This window comes from Manis javanica, chromosome 9, assembly GCF_040802235.1.
Source record: "Manis javanica isolate MJ-LG chromosome 9, MJ_LKY, whole genome shotgun sequence".
Taxonomy (NCBI): Eukaryota; Metazoa; Chordata; class Mammalia; order Pholidota; family Manidae; genus Manis; species Manis javanica.
In genome coordinates, this window is record NC_133164.1 from 10597867 (window position 1) to 10612062 (window position 14196).

The following is a 14196-nucleotide window of genomic DNA, read 5'->3' on the forward strand; positions in this document are numbered from 1 at the left end:
TCAGCACAGTGTTTAAGGGCCACTGCTCAGGAATAAACAAGCACTTTACGTGGAGGTACCCACTGAGAGGAGAGTGTACCTGCTGAAGTCTTCATGGGAGTTAAGAAAATGCAAAATGCTTGGTGTTTCTTGGGGATCTAGGGTATCATTCTTTTTTTATTCACAGGTTGGTGGTAGCCTGTATCTGTATTTCAATGGTTTGGGTTACTAGAAGGAGTAGAGGGGGTAAGAGGGGGTGGGTGGGTATAGTTGTTGCTCATCTAAATAAGATAGGGAGCAAAATGCAAAACTATAAATCTAGAGTTCCCAGGAACCTTTACAACATTACACATGTGTCCAAATGAATACCTAGTGTGAGTAGCATGACTTTTGCATGAATAGTCACCCTATCTGACAGCTCAAATGTGTTCATTTAATCCCCAAATCACCCCAATACAGTTTTTTTTTTGCTATTAAAAATGATGCTTATTTTGATAATGGAACATAAGGAAATGAAATGTTATATCACGAGTCATACTTTAAATTTTTATTAGGCTTTATATCCTGGAAGAAACACTTACTGCTCACCAAACATCCTGAAGTTCCCCTAGAGGGGTACACATGCCTACTTTTGGCTAGTGGGTCGGGAGCAAAAGTGACATATGTCTCTTCGAGGCTGCAGTGTTAGACAGCAGCAAGGGATGTACCACTCCATTCTTCTCTCCTGCCACAGCGACCAGCAGTGCTCCAGATGGTGCGACCTTTGCCAATCTGGGTCCTTGAGTAAGTAGATAAAGAACATACCCCATCCACCACTGTTGGCCAAGCAATGCAAACAAGAAATACACTTACGTATTCAGCCATTGAGATTTCAGGGTAAATTTGTGGTTACAACATAAACTACTTTCTGATTAATACAGTTTTAACCTACTTAGAATGAAACACCAATAAACAGAGTGTAAGAAAAGTACAGACACTATCCAGCTCTTCTGGCAAACAAGTACAATCTTTCTTAGGCCCACTTTCACTGTGTCATTTCATGTTCAGTGACTGAAAACAGTTCCCCGTGATCTACCATGGGGTTCCTCTCCCACACTTTCAAGCCCCTCCAGCCTCATTTCCCTCCACTGCCCAATACATACCTTTCATGTTGGTCTAGCTGGCTTTTCTCTGCCCCATGATCATAACAGGTATTTGGTTCTCCCTGGCTGGATTACTCTCCTTCCTCCACTTATTCCTCACAGGCATACCCCACATCATTATCTCCTCCTTTACTTCTTTAATCACTCAAAGCTCCCCATCGTCCCTTCCTCAACTTACTTGGCTTTTGTAAAGTCTATGCCACACAGTTTTAACTTCAGTTGTGTTTTATCTTACAACAAAGGAAGAGAAAAAACACACTGGGCTGGGAACCCATGGCCTGGTTCTGCTTTGGTTGCTAATCACCTACATGTACCATGTAAAAACATTAAAATAGCCACCAAAAGCAAGCAAGGTCTAATAAGCAAAAGAAGAAACTTAATAGATCCCACAATCGAATGCAAATAAAATGAAAAAACCTTTCCCAAAGTCACAGCAGAACTCTGAATATAGTTTTAGTAGTACATAATATTACAGAATTATAAACAGTTTTGGTAAGGAAAGTATTACTATGGTTATATAAGAAAATGTCACTTTTTAGAGCCTACTTAAACAAATATAGTGTCTGGAAACTGCTTCAAAATACTTTAAAGTAATTAGTTTTTAGGGGACTAGAGGAAGGAAGGTTGGCAAAATGTTAATTATTGAATGTGGGCAATAGGACCCATTTTATTAATATTCTCTGCTTTTACAATAGAAAATTTTTATAATGAAAAGCTTTAACAGGTTATACCAAGAGAAACATGGGAAGTACAAATTATTTTCACCTAATTCTTCACGTTTAAAAACTTCAGTCTTCCCACATTATTAAAATAAGATCCCATCTTCTATAAAGTAACTGGCTTACACTCTTTAAAATGCCAAGATCATAAAAGACAAAGAAGACAGAATGAGGACTGTTTCAGATTAAAGAGTAAAGGGACATAACAACTAAATGCAAGATGTGATTCTGTACTGGACCATGGACCAGACTGTTTTTTTCTCTTTGCTATAAAGCAGGACATTATTTGGACAATTGCCAAATGTGAATAAAGTAATACACACTGATGCACTTAGGGGTAAAGGGACACTACATCTACAACTTGCTCCCAAATAATTCTGAAAAAAATACCACATGTACATAATAAAGAAAATGATGAAGCAAATATAAAAATGTTAATAATTAGGGCATCTAGGTTTAGGGTGTAAGAGAGTTCTTTGTCCTACTCTTGTAACTTTTGTATAAACCTGAATTATTTCACAATTTTTTAAAAAGTATAAAACGCAGTAGCAGCATTTGGGAGGTTGGAGGAAAAACAGCAGTTTCTTCTGTCCACTAAATTAAAAAGAAATTAACAGCTAAATGCTGGGAGTCAGTCAGTACTTTTTCAGAACCCATTCCATGGGGTATTTTCCTTCCAGTTCTGAAAATTTTCTTACAGCACACATTTATTTTGTACTTCTTATTTTAGCAGAAAATTTGAATACAATCATAAAGTCATTTTTAGACCTAAAATTTACTTTTATAAACATCTGCAACACTGCAGTTGAAAATGTATATAGGAAGTCTCTGTTTGATAAGCTTATACACTCAAATTATTTTCTAGTATAGTGAACAGATGACCATTAAGTACATTTTTTACCTAAAAAAACAGAAAGTAGCACTAGGCTGTGTTACACAGAGGGAAACACCTAAGCTAAGAGTCAAACAGGCATGAATTTCAATCTAGATTCTGCCAATTAAATAAATGTGACCAGAGTACTCAATCAATTCTCAAAACCTCTACTTTCTCATGAAGGTCACAGTAATATCTATTCTTGTAAGACTGTTGTGGCTGTTCATGCAAACCAGGAACACATGTAAAACAAAGCTCTATGGTACAAGGTAGTTGATCACTATACTTATCAAGATTGCTTAAGAGTAAATTCTACCACCAGAAAAATCTCCAAATAGAATGTGTAATATTAACATTTCATAATGCTGCTCTATGTTTTTCTCCAATCTGTTGCTGATATTAATGAACATATCCTTGGCCTAATAATTTTTACAACAAATATTTACTAAGGGCCTGCTGTGAGCTGGGCACTGTTCTAGGTGACAAGTTAAGAGCTGAAAAAAAGACCAAATTGCCCTCACGAATCTTGTTCTGTAAACCAACATCAGGCATCAAGGAAGCAAATAATACCAGTTTAGAGGATGGGATAATTCCGAGTGTTGTTCTGGCTTTGTTGCATCTAAGACTGGTTCTTGGCCCTCCCAAATATTCTCTGACCTACTCTAATAATAAGCTCTGGCTACTCAGTCAGCCAGAATCGGTTTTACTACTTCAGCTAACAGGCATGCCTGTGCTCTTGTAACTGAGAATGCCTTTTCTCCCTCCTGACTTCAGATAATAAAGTATATTAGAAAAATCAGAGCTTTACAGATGTCATACAGAAAAAAATTCAGCTCTAAGATAGGTATGAGATTATTTTTGTGTGTATATATTTTGCCATGGTTACCAAGACGCGGTTAGCATTTTGAAATTTTTTTCTTAGAATAATACAATGATCTGAATCTAAAATCTTTCATAAGGTGCAACTTTCCAATGATAAACAAGAACAGGAAGTGAATCTTAAATACAACCAGACTTCTAGTTGCCTTCACTGCTACCTACTCTGCTGTCATCTCAACCTGACTTAACATTGATCAAATTTTCACCATCATATTCTAATTTCAAGTTATTAATATTCTTATTTGTTTGAATAAAACATGTTTCCTATTAAACTGGAAATTTTGACTTACACTCAAATATTTTAAGTTCTAAGAGGAAGGCAACTAAAATAAAGGAATTGAGTAGCAAAGCAACTCACAAAAGCAGAAATGAAAACAGATGTTAAACTCCTTTGAAACAAATTTTTGCTAATTGCCTCAAGCAGAGCTATTTCAGTCAACTACTAGAAATATTTTATCTAGTCAAAGGATCTCAGCAAGTTCCAGAGGTCATCAGCTCCTCAGGGGCGTGGGCTCTTTTCAAGATCCTATTTATTACCCAGCACCATGCACATTATGGGATTTCAAAACAATAGTTGTTAAACTCTGTAAAAGCTCAGTTTACGTCAGTGGTCCTCCATCAGGGAAGACTTGTCCCCCAAGTATCACCCGGTAATGTCACGGCAGGGTGGGGGAAGGGCTGTTGCTAGCATCTAGTGGGTAGAGGCCAGGGATGTGGTTAAACATCCTCCAATGCACAGGACAGCCTCCCCACCCCCAGCAAAGACCTACACAGCCGAAAGTGTCGACCAAGGTTGAGAAAATCTGGTTTAGGTCAACTGTGACCCTGCCCTTCACATTTAAATATAGAAATTGATTGTGTGCTTTACCTAGTCCTCTGAGGGAAGCTTACAAGCCCTTTCAAACAGGATACATTAAGTCTGTCCCCTGGAAAGATGCTCTGGCCACTGAAATTGTCAAAGAAATCCCTGCAGTGTGAAAGCCCAAGTTTCCTTTCACAATTAACCAACGATCTCCAAGGGCAAGAAGCTCTGTATGCTAGTTTGATTCTGCAGACACTGGGATTCAGACATTACTAATACCTTGATTACACTGAGTAGCAATCTCGTTTCCTAATCATTCCTCAATGTCAAATGCCTAAGTAAGGCACTGCTTCCTCTCCTTACATATCTTCTAACATCATGAATTTTCTTTTGCCACTTTACAGAAAATGGTGGTCAAGATTTCTGAGCCTATTTCCTCAAAGAAGATGACAGTTCCCACTATACATGGTTATTCTGAGGATTACAGTGACATCAGTGTGATGTAAATGGCCTGGAACACATATGGTGCATGCTCACGGGATTCCTAAAAGATGATGTCGAACACACTGCATTAGATACCCAAATATTGAATTGGTAGGAAGTTTGAGAATTTTTGGTTGGGAAAACAGATATTCTGAGAACACAAGAATGAATAGATGACATATTTCTCTATAGGGTGAGATCCTGGAAATGATTGCATAAATGATCAACATTTTAATCCTTTAAAAATATCATTGAGCTCAAATTCATTCTCATGAGTAAAGAGACTTGAGGTGACTGACCAAAAAATTTTTTAAAAAGAAAGGGCATTAGTACAAAAGAATAATTGATGTAACTAGCATGTGGCTGACCAAAATTTCAACCAGTCAGAAATCTTAGGTATTAAAGAGTGCTCTTTTCACCACTACAGGCTATCTCCTGCATGCTCCATGCTGAAGAAGATATAAAAGACAATAAGAGCCTGCTCTTTAAAAAGCATCCAGTTGAGAAAGAGATCAATTAAGGTAAATAATTACAAAACCAAGAATAAATGTTATATCTAACTTGTAAGAATAAAGTCATCTGTAAGCACAAAAGAAGGAGTGATTAATTCTAACTGGGGAGATAGGTTTCATAAGAGTAGAAATGTCAAGGTGAAACTTCAAAGATGAGCAGAAATTTGTCAAGCAAGGAGAGAAAGGATGTCATCATCAGATCTGCATGAATCAATTCAGAGAGATGTGAAACGACCTGGGAATGACAGGTAGTGGTGAAAAATGCAATTTAACTACTGTATAGGGTACAAGGGGTCATGAGAGAATGAGGTTAGAAAGGTGGCTTGGAACTCAACTCTGAGGTACCTCACTAGCAAGTTAAACTTTATAAACAGCAGTAGGAAGTTACAGGTTTCTGAAGCTATAAAGATATAAGATCTCAGACAGAGAACCAAGATGGCGGGGTGTAGAGCAGCAGAAATCTCCTCCCAAAACCATATATATTTTTGAAAATACAACAAATACAACTAATCCTAAAAGAGAAACCAGAAGACACAGGACAATAGCCAGACCACATCCACACCCATGAGAACCCAGTGCCTCACGAAGGGAGTAAGATACAAGCCGTGGCCCGGCGGGACCCGAGCGCCCCTCACTCCATCTCCCGGCTGAACACCCAGCCCCAGCCATCCAGACCAGAGCGCAGACACAGTGCATGCGTGGGGTGCTGGAAACTAGGGAAACAGGACAGTAAGACCTGTGAGCGGGTCCCCGCAGCCAGCACCCCAGGGACAAACAAAAGTGAGTGCTTTTTGAAAGTCTTAAAGGGACAGGGACCCCACAGCTGGACGGAAGCACCCTGGGCCACTTAGCCCAGCAGCTGCGAATCCTGGGGAACTCTGGGCACCCGAACCCCTGCAGCGCTCAGAGGCCCCTCACCGGGATAAACAGCCTCCCACCTGTTCCCCCTCCGACGCAGCTCCACCATATTGGAGGAGCAGCCTGAGGCAGGCCACGCCCACAGCAACTGCAGAGCTAAATAAACTCCATAGCGGCCGGGCAAGATCAGAAGCCCCATCTGCACGCAGCTGCCTAGCAGAAGCCGCTAGAGGCTGCTGTTCTCCCAGGAGAGGAAGGCCACAAACTGGCAAGAAGGGACTTTCTCTTACCCAACATACGCGCCAGCTCCCCACAAATATATCTATTGCCATGAAAAGGCAGAAGAAATTGATACAGACCAAGATCACAGAGGCAAACCCTGAGAAGGAGATAGACCTAACCAGTCTTCCTGAAAAAGAATTAAAAATAAAGCTCATAACCATGGTGATGGAGCTGCACAGAAATATGCAAGAGCTAAGAGATGAAGTCTGGAGGAAAATTACAGACGCCTGGAGGGAGATTACAGAAATGAAACAATCTCTGGAAGGATTTATAAACAGAATGGATAAGATGCAAGAGGCCACTGATGGAACAGAAACCAGAGAACAGGAATGCATAGAAGCTGATGTAGAGAGAGATAAAAGGATCTCCAGGAATGAAACAATATTAAGAGAACTGTGTGACCAATCCAAAAGGAATAATATCTGCATTATAGGGGTACCAGAAGAAGAAGAGAGAGAAATGACAGAAAGAGTATTTGAAGAAATAATTGCTGAAAACTTCCTCAAACTGGGGGAGGAAATAATCGATCAGACCATGGAAGTGTACAGAACTCCCAACAGAAGTATCCAAGGAGGACAACACCAAGACACATAATAATTAAAATGGCAAAAATCAAGGACAAGGACAGAGTTTTAAAGGCAGCTAGAGAGAGGAAAAAGGTTACCTACAAAGGAAAACCCATCAGGCTATCATCAGACTTCTCAACAGAAACCTTACAGGCCAGAAGAGAATGGCATGATATATTTAATGCAATGAAACAGAAGGGCCTTGAACCAAGAATACTGTATCCAGCACGACTATCATTTAAATATGAAAGAGGGATTAAACAATTCCCAGACAAGCAAAAGTTGAGGGAATTTGCGTCCCACAAACCACCTCTACAGGGTATTTTAGAGGGACTCTTCTAGATGGGAGCACTCCTAAGACTAAACAGATGTCACCAGAGAAAATAAAATCACAGCAAAGAAAGCAGACCAACCAAATACTAACTAAAGGCAAAAAATAAAATCAACTACCCACAAAAGCAGTTTAAGGAAGCACAAAAGAGCACAGAATAAAACAACCAACATATAAAGAACGGAGGAGGAGGAATAAGAAGGTAGAAAAATAAAGAATGACCAGACAGTGCTTAAAATAGCTCAATAAGTGAGCTAATTTAGGCAGTAAGATACTAAAGAAGCTAACCTTGAACCTTTGGCAACCACGAATCTAAAGCCTGCAATGGCAATAAGTACATATCTTTCAATAATCACCCTAAATGTAAATGGACTGAATGCACCAATCAAAAGACACAGAATAATAGAATGGATAAAAAAGCAAGACGCATCTCTATGCTGCTTACAAGAGACTCACCTCAAACCCAAAGACTATAGAAACAAAGAAAGACTGAAGAAGAATCATAGAACCTAAGAATGGACTAACAGTTACCAAAGGAAAAGGGACTGGGGAGAAAGGGAGGGAAGGGAGGGATAAGGGTGGGGAAAAAGAAAGGGGACATTACGATTAGCATGTATAATGTGTGGGGGGTGCATGGAGAGGGCTGTGCAACACAGAGAAGACAAGTAGTGATTCTACAGCATCTTACTACGCTGATGGACAGTACTGTAATGGGGTTTGTGGGGGGATTTGGTGAAGGGGGGACCCTAGTAAACATAATATTCTTCATGTAATTGTAGATTAATGACAACAAAATAAATAAATTAATTAATTTTTAAAAAAGATATAAGATCTCCTTTGGAGATGAAATTAGGGGAGTGGGATAGACACTGAGGGCATAGCTTTAAGACGGTGACAGGGAAAACAGTTAGGAGGCTACTGCAATAGTCCAAACAAAAGGAGATGAAATGGAATCAAAAGACAAATGATTTTTCATTCACTTACTCTATCCACCACCCATTCACCCATCCATCCAACATAGGTGCTAATGGAGGCATGATCAACAGGTAAGACCGACATGGTCTCCTGCTTCCATAACGTTTAAATTTTCTTGGAGGAGACAGATATTAAACCATTCATTGTGTAATGAATTATTCAATATCTATGGTGAGAAGTGCCTTTAGAAAGCGTATCACAAGAGACTGTGACCTAGTCTGAGAGTGGGGACAGTCAAATCAAGTTTCTGTGAGAAGAGACCTTTCAGCTTTTCCTACAGCTCTTGTGCCAGGGCTATTTATTATTTCATACCTATCCCCCTAAATAAAAGCTTTGAGAAACTTCTCTTTCATTAGTCAACTTTGCTTTGTGCAATCACATTTAAGTACCTACTTAATAAAATCTCTGGTAGGCCTAATCAAACAAGAGGGCGTTTCTGGGAGGGAAAGAAGTAAGGGTAAGTAGAGAACAGTGGGAAGAAGTTTAGGGTAGGAGATAGGGAAAGAGAGAAGCGGGTAAGAGACAGGGCTCAGAATCCAAAGGCTTAGCTCCACAGCAGCAGACTTTATAAAGAGTAATTTATTAAGAGAGTCTAAACATTTGTTGTGATCAATACTCAAAACATAATCCTCTGCAAACTGATAAACATACTGAGCTATTAATCTGTCAACTTCTATTACTTTATCTTGATGGGAAGGCACTCTGTTGTCAGAGTAGAATAATCTAGGTCAAAATTCCAGCTCTGTCAGCTGAGTTATATACTCCTGGGCAGATCTCTTAATCTCTCTGAATATCAGTTTTCTTACCAGTAAAATAGAAATAACCATACCAATCTCATAAAGTATTTTTTAAAAAATAGGAATCAAAGGAGAGAAAATAGTTAAAATATCTATTGATTCAATTCATCTATTCTATTATTAATATGATCACTTCAAATTTGAGGCCCTCATTTCTATCTTTATTTTAAGAAATACTGCCTTACTTCTAGAGTGAAGGCTTTGATCATCATTCAAGCTGTGATGATTTTATGTTGAATACTTAGCCCAAGTTCAAGCCAGAGGGACAAATAATTTAGAAAGCTAACTGTCACTTATTGTTAACTTTGCCCACAATACCCACTTCCCTTAAAATATCCCAACGGTTGATATTCAAGATGACCACAGATGATTATAGGTGGGCTGCTACACTCTAACTGGCCCTCAGCTCTAGAGAACTCAATCCCTCAGCACTTTTGAGATTAAAAGTTAACACCACCTCTTGGTACCAACTCTGTTACTGCAGTAACACTGTAGTCGAAATGAAAGCCTAACATTGGGCTACAAAATTAAGAAAGAATTACATTAATTATTTTAGATACATCTATACAACCAAATAAGAACACCAAATAATTATGGTAGCATCATAATATTTGTTTTGCAGCCTCTTGAATCATCTGTGCCCAGTCCTATAATGTTTTATCCTTTGAAGTGTCAAGAGGCAGAATTAGAAAATTTGGATGAAGCAAGATCTATGTCAAACATATAATCTCATCAAGAACAATAGGAAAATGCCTTCTTTGGGGAGACTAGTAGGAAATTCATCCTGCTGGAAACTGGGTATTTGCAAAAATTAGAAGAACATTAAATTCCTGCAGGTGCAGGAATTTACACCAAGCACCCTCTTCTCTGCTCCCCCCTTCACTACCACCATCCCAGCAGTTTACAAAGTACAGTATGCAGATGCCTAAAACACAGTCTGCAAAGAAACAAAAGAATGGGCCTGGAATGCTCACAGTTGCTGTGACTAGGGGAGAACTGGTATGAGACAAAACCAACTGAAATACTAAGAGACCCAGAAACAGGCTCTTGGAAGTAAGACGGAGCACGGTGATGACAAAGTCTATTTTATTCTGAGTCAAATAATACTGTTGGAGGATGACATAATGAGCAATGACCTTGATAACATTTTTAAATGTCTTTAGAGGTAAACTGATACAATCAATGGAGAGAAAATAATCTTATTCCACAATTGTAAGTGTTCTTAAAACACACATTTTTAAAAATCAATACTGCCAATTAAAGGTGGTTGAGCATATCTATTTACATCCTTTATTCTCTCCTAAAATCTTGTAAAAATGGTGTTAAAAGATTCTGTCAAGGCATAAATCCCCAAAGATAAAAAAGTTGATGATTGTAAAAATTTTTCTGAGCTCGAAAACAGGAGTAGAGTGCTAACTAACTTGACAAACTTAAGAAAATGAAATGTTAATTCAGCCTTGGCGAAATCTAAGAAACAAACTGATTAACACTCAAAAACCCCAAGGGCTGCAGGATTAGCAGTACTGTGCTTTTACGGAACTGCAAAGAGGCAGTCAGAACACTGGTCCCCTCCTAACACTGCCCCCGAGCGGACTGCCCCTCCTTAGCCAGGCAGACGACTGGGGTTTTATTATCTAGAATTAGTAGCAAGGAGTGTCTTGGGACTGGAGACTCCCAAGCACAGTTGAGAGAACAAATACAATACTAAAATCAATGTTTATATACTAAATGTTGAGACTCCCAGACTTCTACCCTTCTGGGAGAGCATGCTTTGCGAAATCTGACAATTCATGAGGGAAAAAGAGATAAAAATTTATAGATTACAATACTAGGAGTTCACAGTGTAACATCTCAACCAGGGGACCCTACAATAAAGTCCATGGTCATTCAGCCACTCACACTGAATCCATTTCTTCCACCAGTTTTTTAAGAAGCTGGCTTTTAAATATAAATAGATAGCCAAAGGCCTAGAGATATTTAAGGAAAGCCCCTACCATCCAAAGCAGAAAATAAGGAGGAAAAAAAGGAACTAAGAAAAACCCAGAAACTGTAGGGAAATGAAAACCTTGAAGTGGTGGGGAGGGAGGAGTCTCCTTAATATCATGAAAGATATATGAAAAAATATTGCATCCATGAAACATAAATAGATGCCAGTAAAAATAAATATTCAGACAACAGAAAAGAACTACTGGAAATTAAAACTAGGATAGTAAAAACATTTAAAATGTACTCAGTAGATGAAAAAGTACTGATATCACCAGTCATTAAGAAAATGCACACTAAAACCACAATAATGTCACTACATAGCCACTAAAATGACTAAAATTAAAAGGACTGCCAACTCTCTTGGATCACTCACTCTGGGGGAAGCTGTCATGCCAGCTTCATGAGAAGGAGCTGAGGCTTCCTGCCAACAGCTATGTGAGTGAGCCATTTTGGAAGAGGGTCTTCCAGTCAAGTCAGGCCCTCAGATGACTGTGACCCATGCTGGCATTCTGACCATAACCAGCTAGGCTGCTCCCGAATTCCTGACCCACAGGAAAACTGGCAACACCTTCTAAAGCTAAACATACGCATTCTGTATGATTCAGCTTTCCACTCCTAGGTATACATCCAACAGAAATGTATACATATACAGCAAAAGACATATTTAAGAATGTTTACAGCAACAGTATTTGTAATAGTCCTAAATCAGAAGCAATTCTAATGTCCATCAACAGTAGAATGGATAAATGGTAATAATTCATACAATGATATGCTATACAATTATGATAAAGCATCAATTACTATGATGTGCAGCAACATAAATAAAACTGAACACGGTATTAAGAGAAAGACACTAGACCCAGAAGTCTACATTTACATTTATATACAGTTCAAAACCAAACAAAATTAAGCCAGGGTGCTAAACATCAGGATAGGCTTTGGGAGGAAGCAGACTGGGAGACAGGAAAAGTGGGTGTTTTAAGGTGCAGCTGATGTTCTACTTTTCATCTGGATGGTGTCACTTTGTAAAAATTCAAGGAGCACTAAACTTAGGGTATGTACACTTCTTATGTACATGTTGTACTTCATAGAAGTTTATTTTAAAATATTAATTAGAAGAGTTGGAAGACAGAGCTTAAGAAATCTTCCTTCAAGGAGAGCAAAATACAAAAAAAACATAAAAAGAGGGAAAAAAAGAGATTAAAACTAAATCTGTCCAGAAAGCTCTACATCTAGATACTAGGATTTTTCAGAAAGAGAGAACCAAGAAAATAGAAGGGGAGATGATCAAAATAATTCAGGAAAAATTCAAGAAGAGAAATAAATTAGTTTTCTGATTCTCATCATTCCATCATAATGAAGAGAAACAACTGAATGATATTACTAATGAAAGGAGAATTTTTAGAATAAATGAACCCCAAGTTAGAATATGTATTAATACCTATACTAATATGAGAGGTGAGAGAAAAAGTTAAAAATATAAAATCGGACTACATGGAAATATTAATTATAAAAAAACATAGCAAATGTGGTAAATACAGTTGAAGAACAAATTACCAAGCCAGAAAAATAAACTAAGGAACTCTCCCAGATGTCAGCATAAAGGGCTGAACAGGGGGAGGAGATGGAGAGCGTATGCTTAAAGAAATAAACACAGCCATTTAAAGAACAAAAAAAAATTCATTTAAAGGTTTCTTAGCTATACAGTTTAGATAAAGATAACCTACACATAGACACATTATGGCGATATTTAAGAAAGAGAAAGGGAAATTCTAAAAACTTTGAAAGGCAAAGAATAAACAAATGACAAAAACAAGATCAATCTCAGAATTCTGAAAAGACACAGGTGAATTCAATAAGAAAGTGCAATAGTACTATTAAAATATTAAAGAAAGAGAACTTCAACCTAGAATTTTTAATCCATACAAATTATTATTTTAAAGTGATAGCAAATGGAAAAATATCTTCATGTATACAGGATTCAGAGCTTTGCTACACATACTCACTTTGAAAATACTTGTAGAGAAAATACTCCATTAAGAATTAAGAAGGAAACTACAGAAAGCTGAAAGTCAGGTTGATCAAAAAGGAGAAATGGACAAATCCACAATTAGAGTTGAAGTATTCCAACTCACTTCATAACTAACAGAACCCGGTAGGGATACAAAAGACAAAAAAATATATCAATGACAACAACAAAAAACAACCTGATCTGACATTCACAAAACACACCACCCAACAATATCAGAATACACACTCCTTAAGTGCATCTGGAATACTCAGCAAAAGAGATAAAAAAACAAACTTCAGCAAATGTAAAAGAATTGGAATCATACAAAGTAGGTTCTTTGACTACTCAGAATTAAATTAGCAATCAATAACAGAAATATATTCTGAAAATCCTGGAAATTAAACACATTTTTAAATAATCCATGAATCAAAGAGGAAGTCACAAGGGATGTCAGAAAATATGTGTAGCTGAATGAAAATAAAACACAACATAAAGATTGTCAGATGCAGCTACAGCAGTATTTAAAGGAAATGTACAGCCCTGAATACCTACATTAAAAAAGGAAGGTTTCAAATTAATGGTCTTGGTTTTTACTTTACGAAAGTAGATAAAGACAATCAAAGTAACTGTAAAGCAAGTGGACAGAAAGAATGAACAATGACAGGAACAAAAATCAATGACACTGAAACAAAACAGAGAAAAATCTTCAAAACATTTTTCTTTCTTTTAAAGATGTTCTTCTTTTTAGAGAAGTTTTAAGTTTATAGCAAAATCAAAAGTACAGAGGTATCACTCACACATGCATAGCCTCCCCCACTACCAACATCCCGCACCAGAGTGGTACATGTGTTACAACTGATGGACCTATATTGACACATCATTACCAGACAGCACATAGTTTACATTATGGACCACTCTTGGTGTAGTACATTCTATCTATAATGCACAAGTGTGTAATCACATGTATGCATCATTACACTATAATACAGAGTATTTTCAT

At 37.8% G+C, this 14196-nt stretch overlaps 1 protein-coding gene and 1 long non-coding RNA gene across 5 annotated transcripts in view; both read right to left on the bottom strand.

Annotated features, from left to right (window-relative positions):
• UBAC2 (UBA domain containing 2) overlaps positions 1-14196 on the bottom strand; it is a 158067-nt gene that overhangs the window by 89848 nt on the left and 54023 nt on the right. The window lies entirely within an intron of this gene.
• On the bottom strand, positions 512-13036 carry LOC118973628 (uncharacterized). Its single transcript, XR_005063086.2, has 2 exons — positions 1122-13036; positions 512-757 (listed from the first exon to the last, which is right to left on the bottom strand). It is a non-coding gene; the product is annotated as an uncharacterized lncRNA (long non-coding RNA).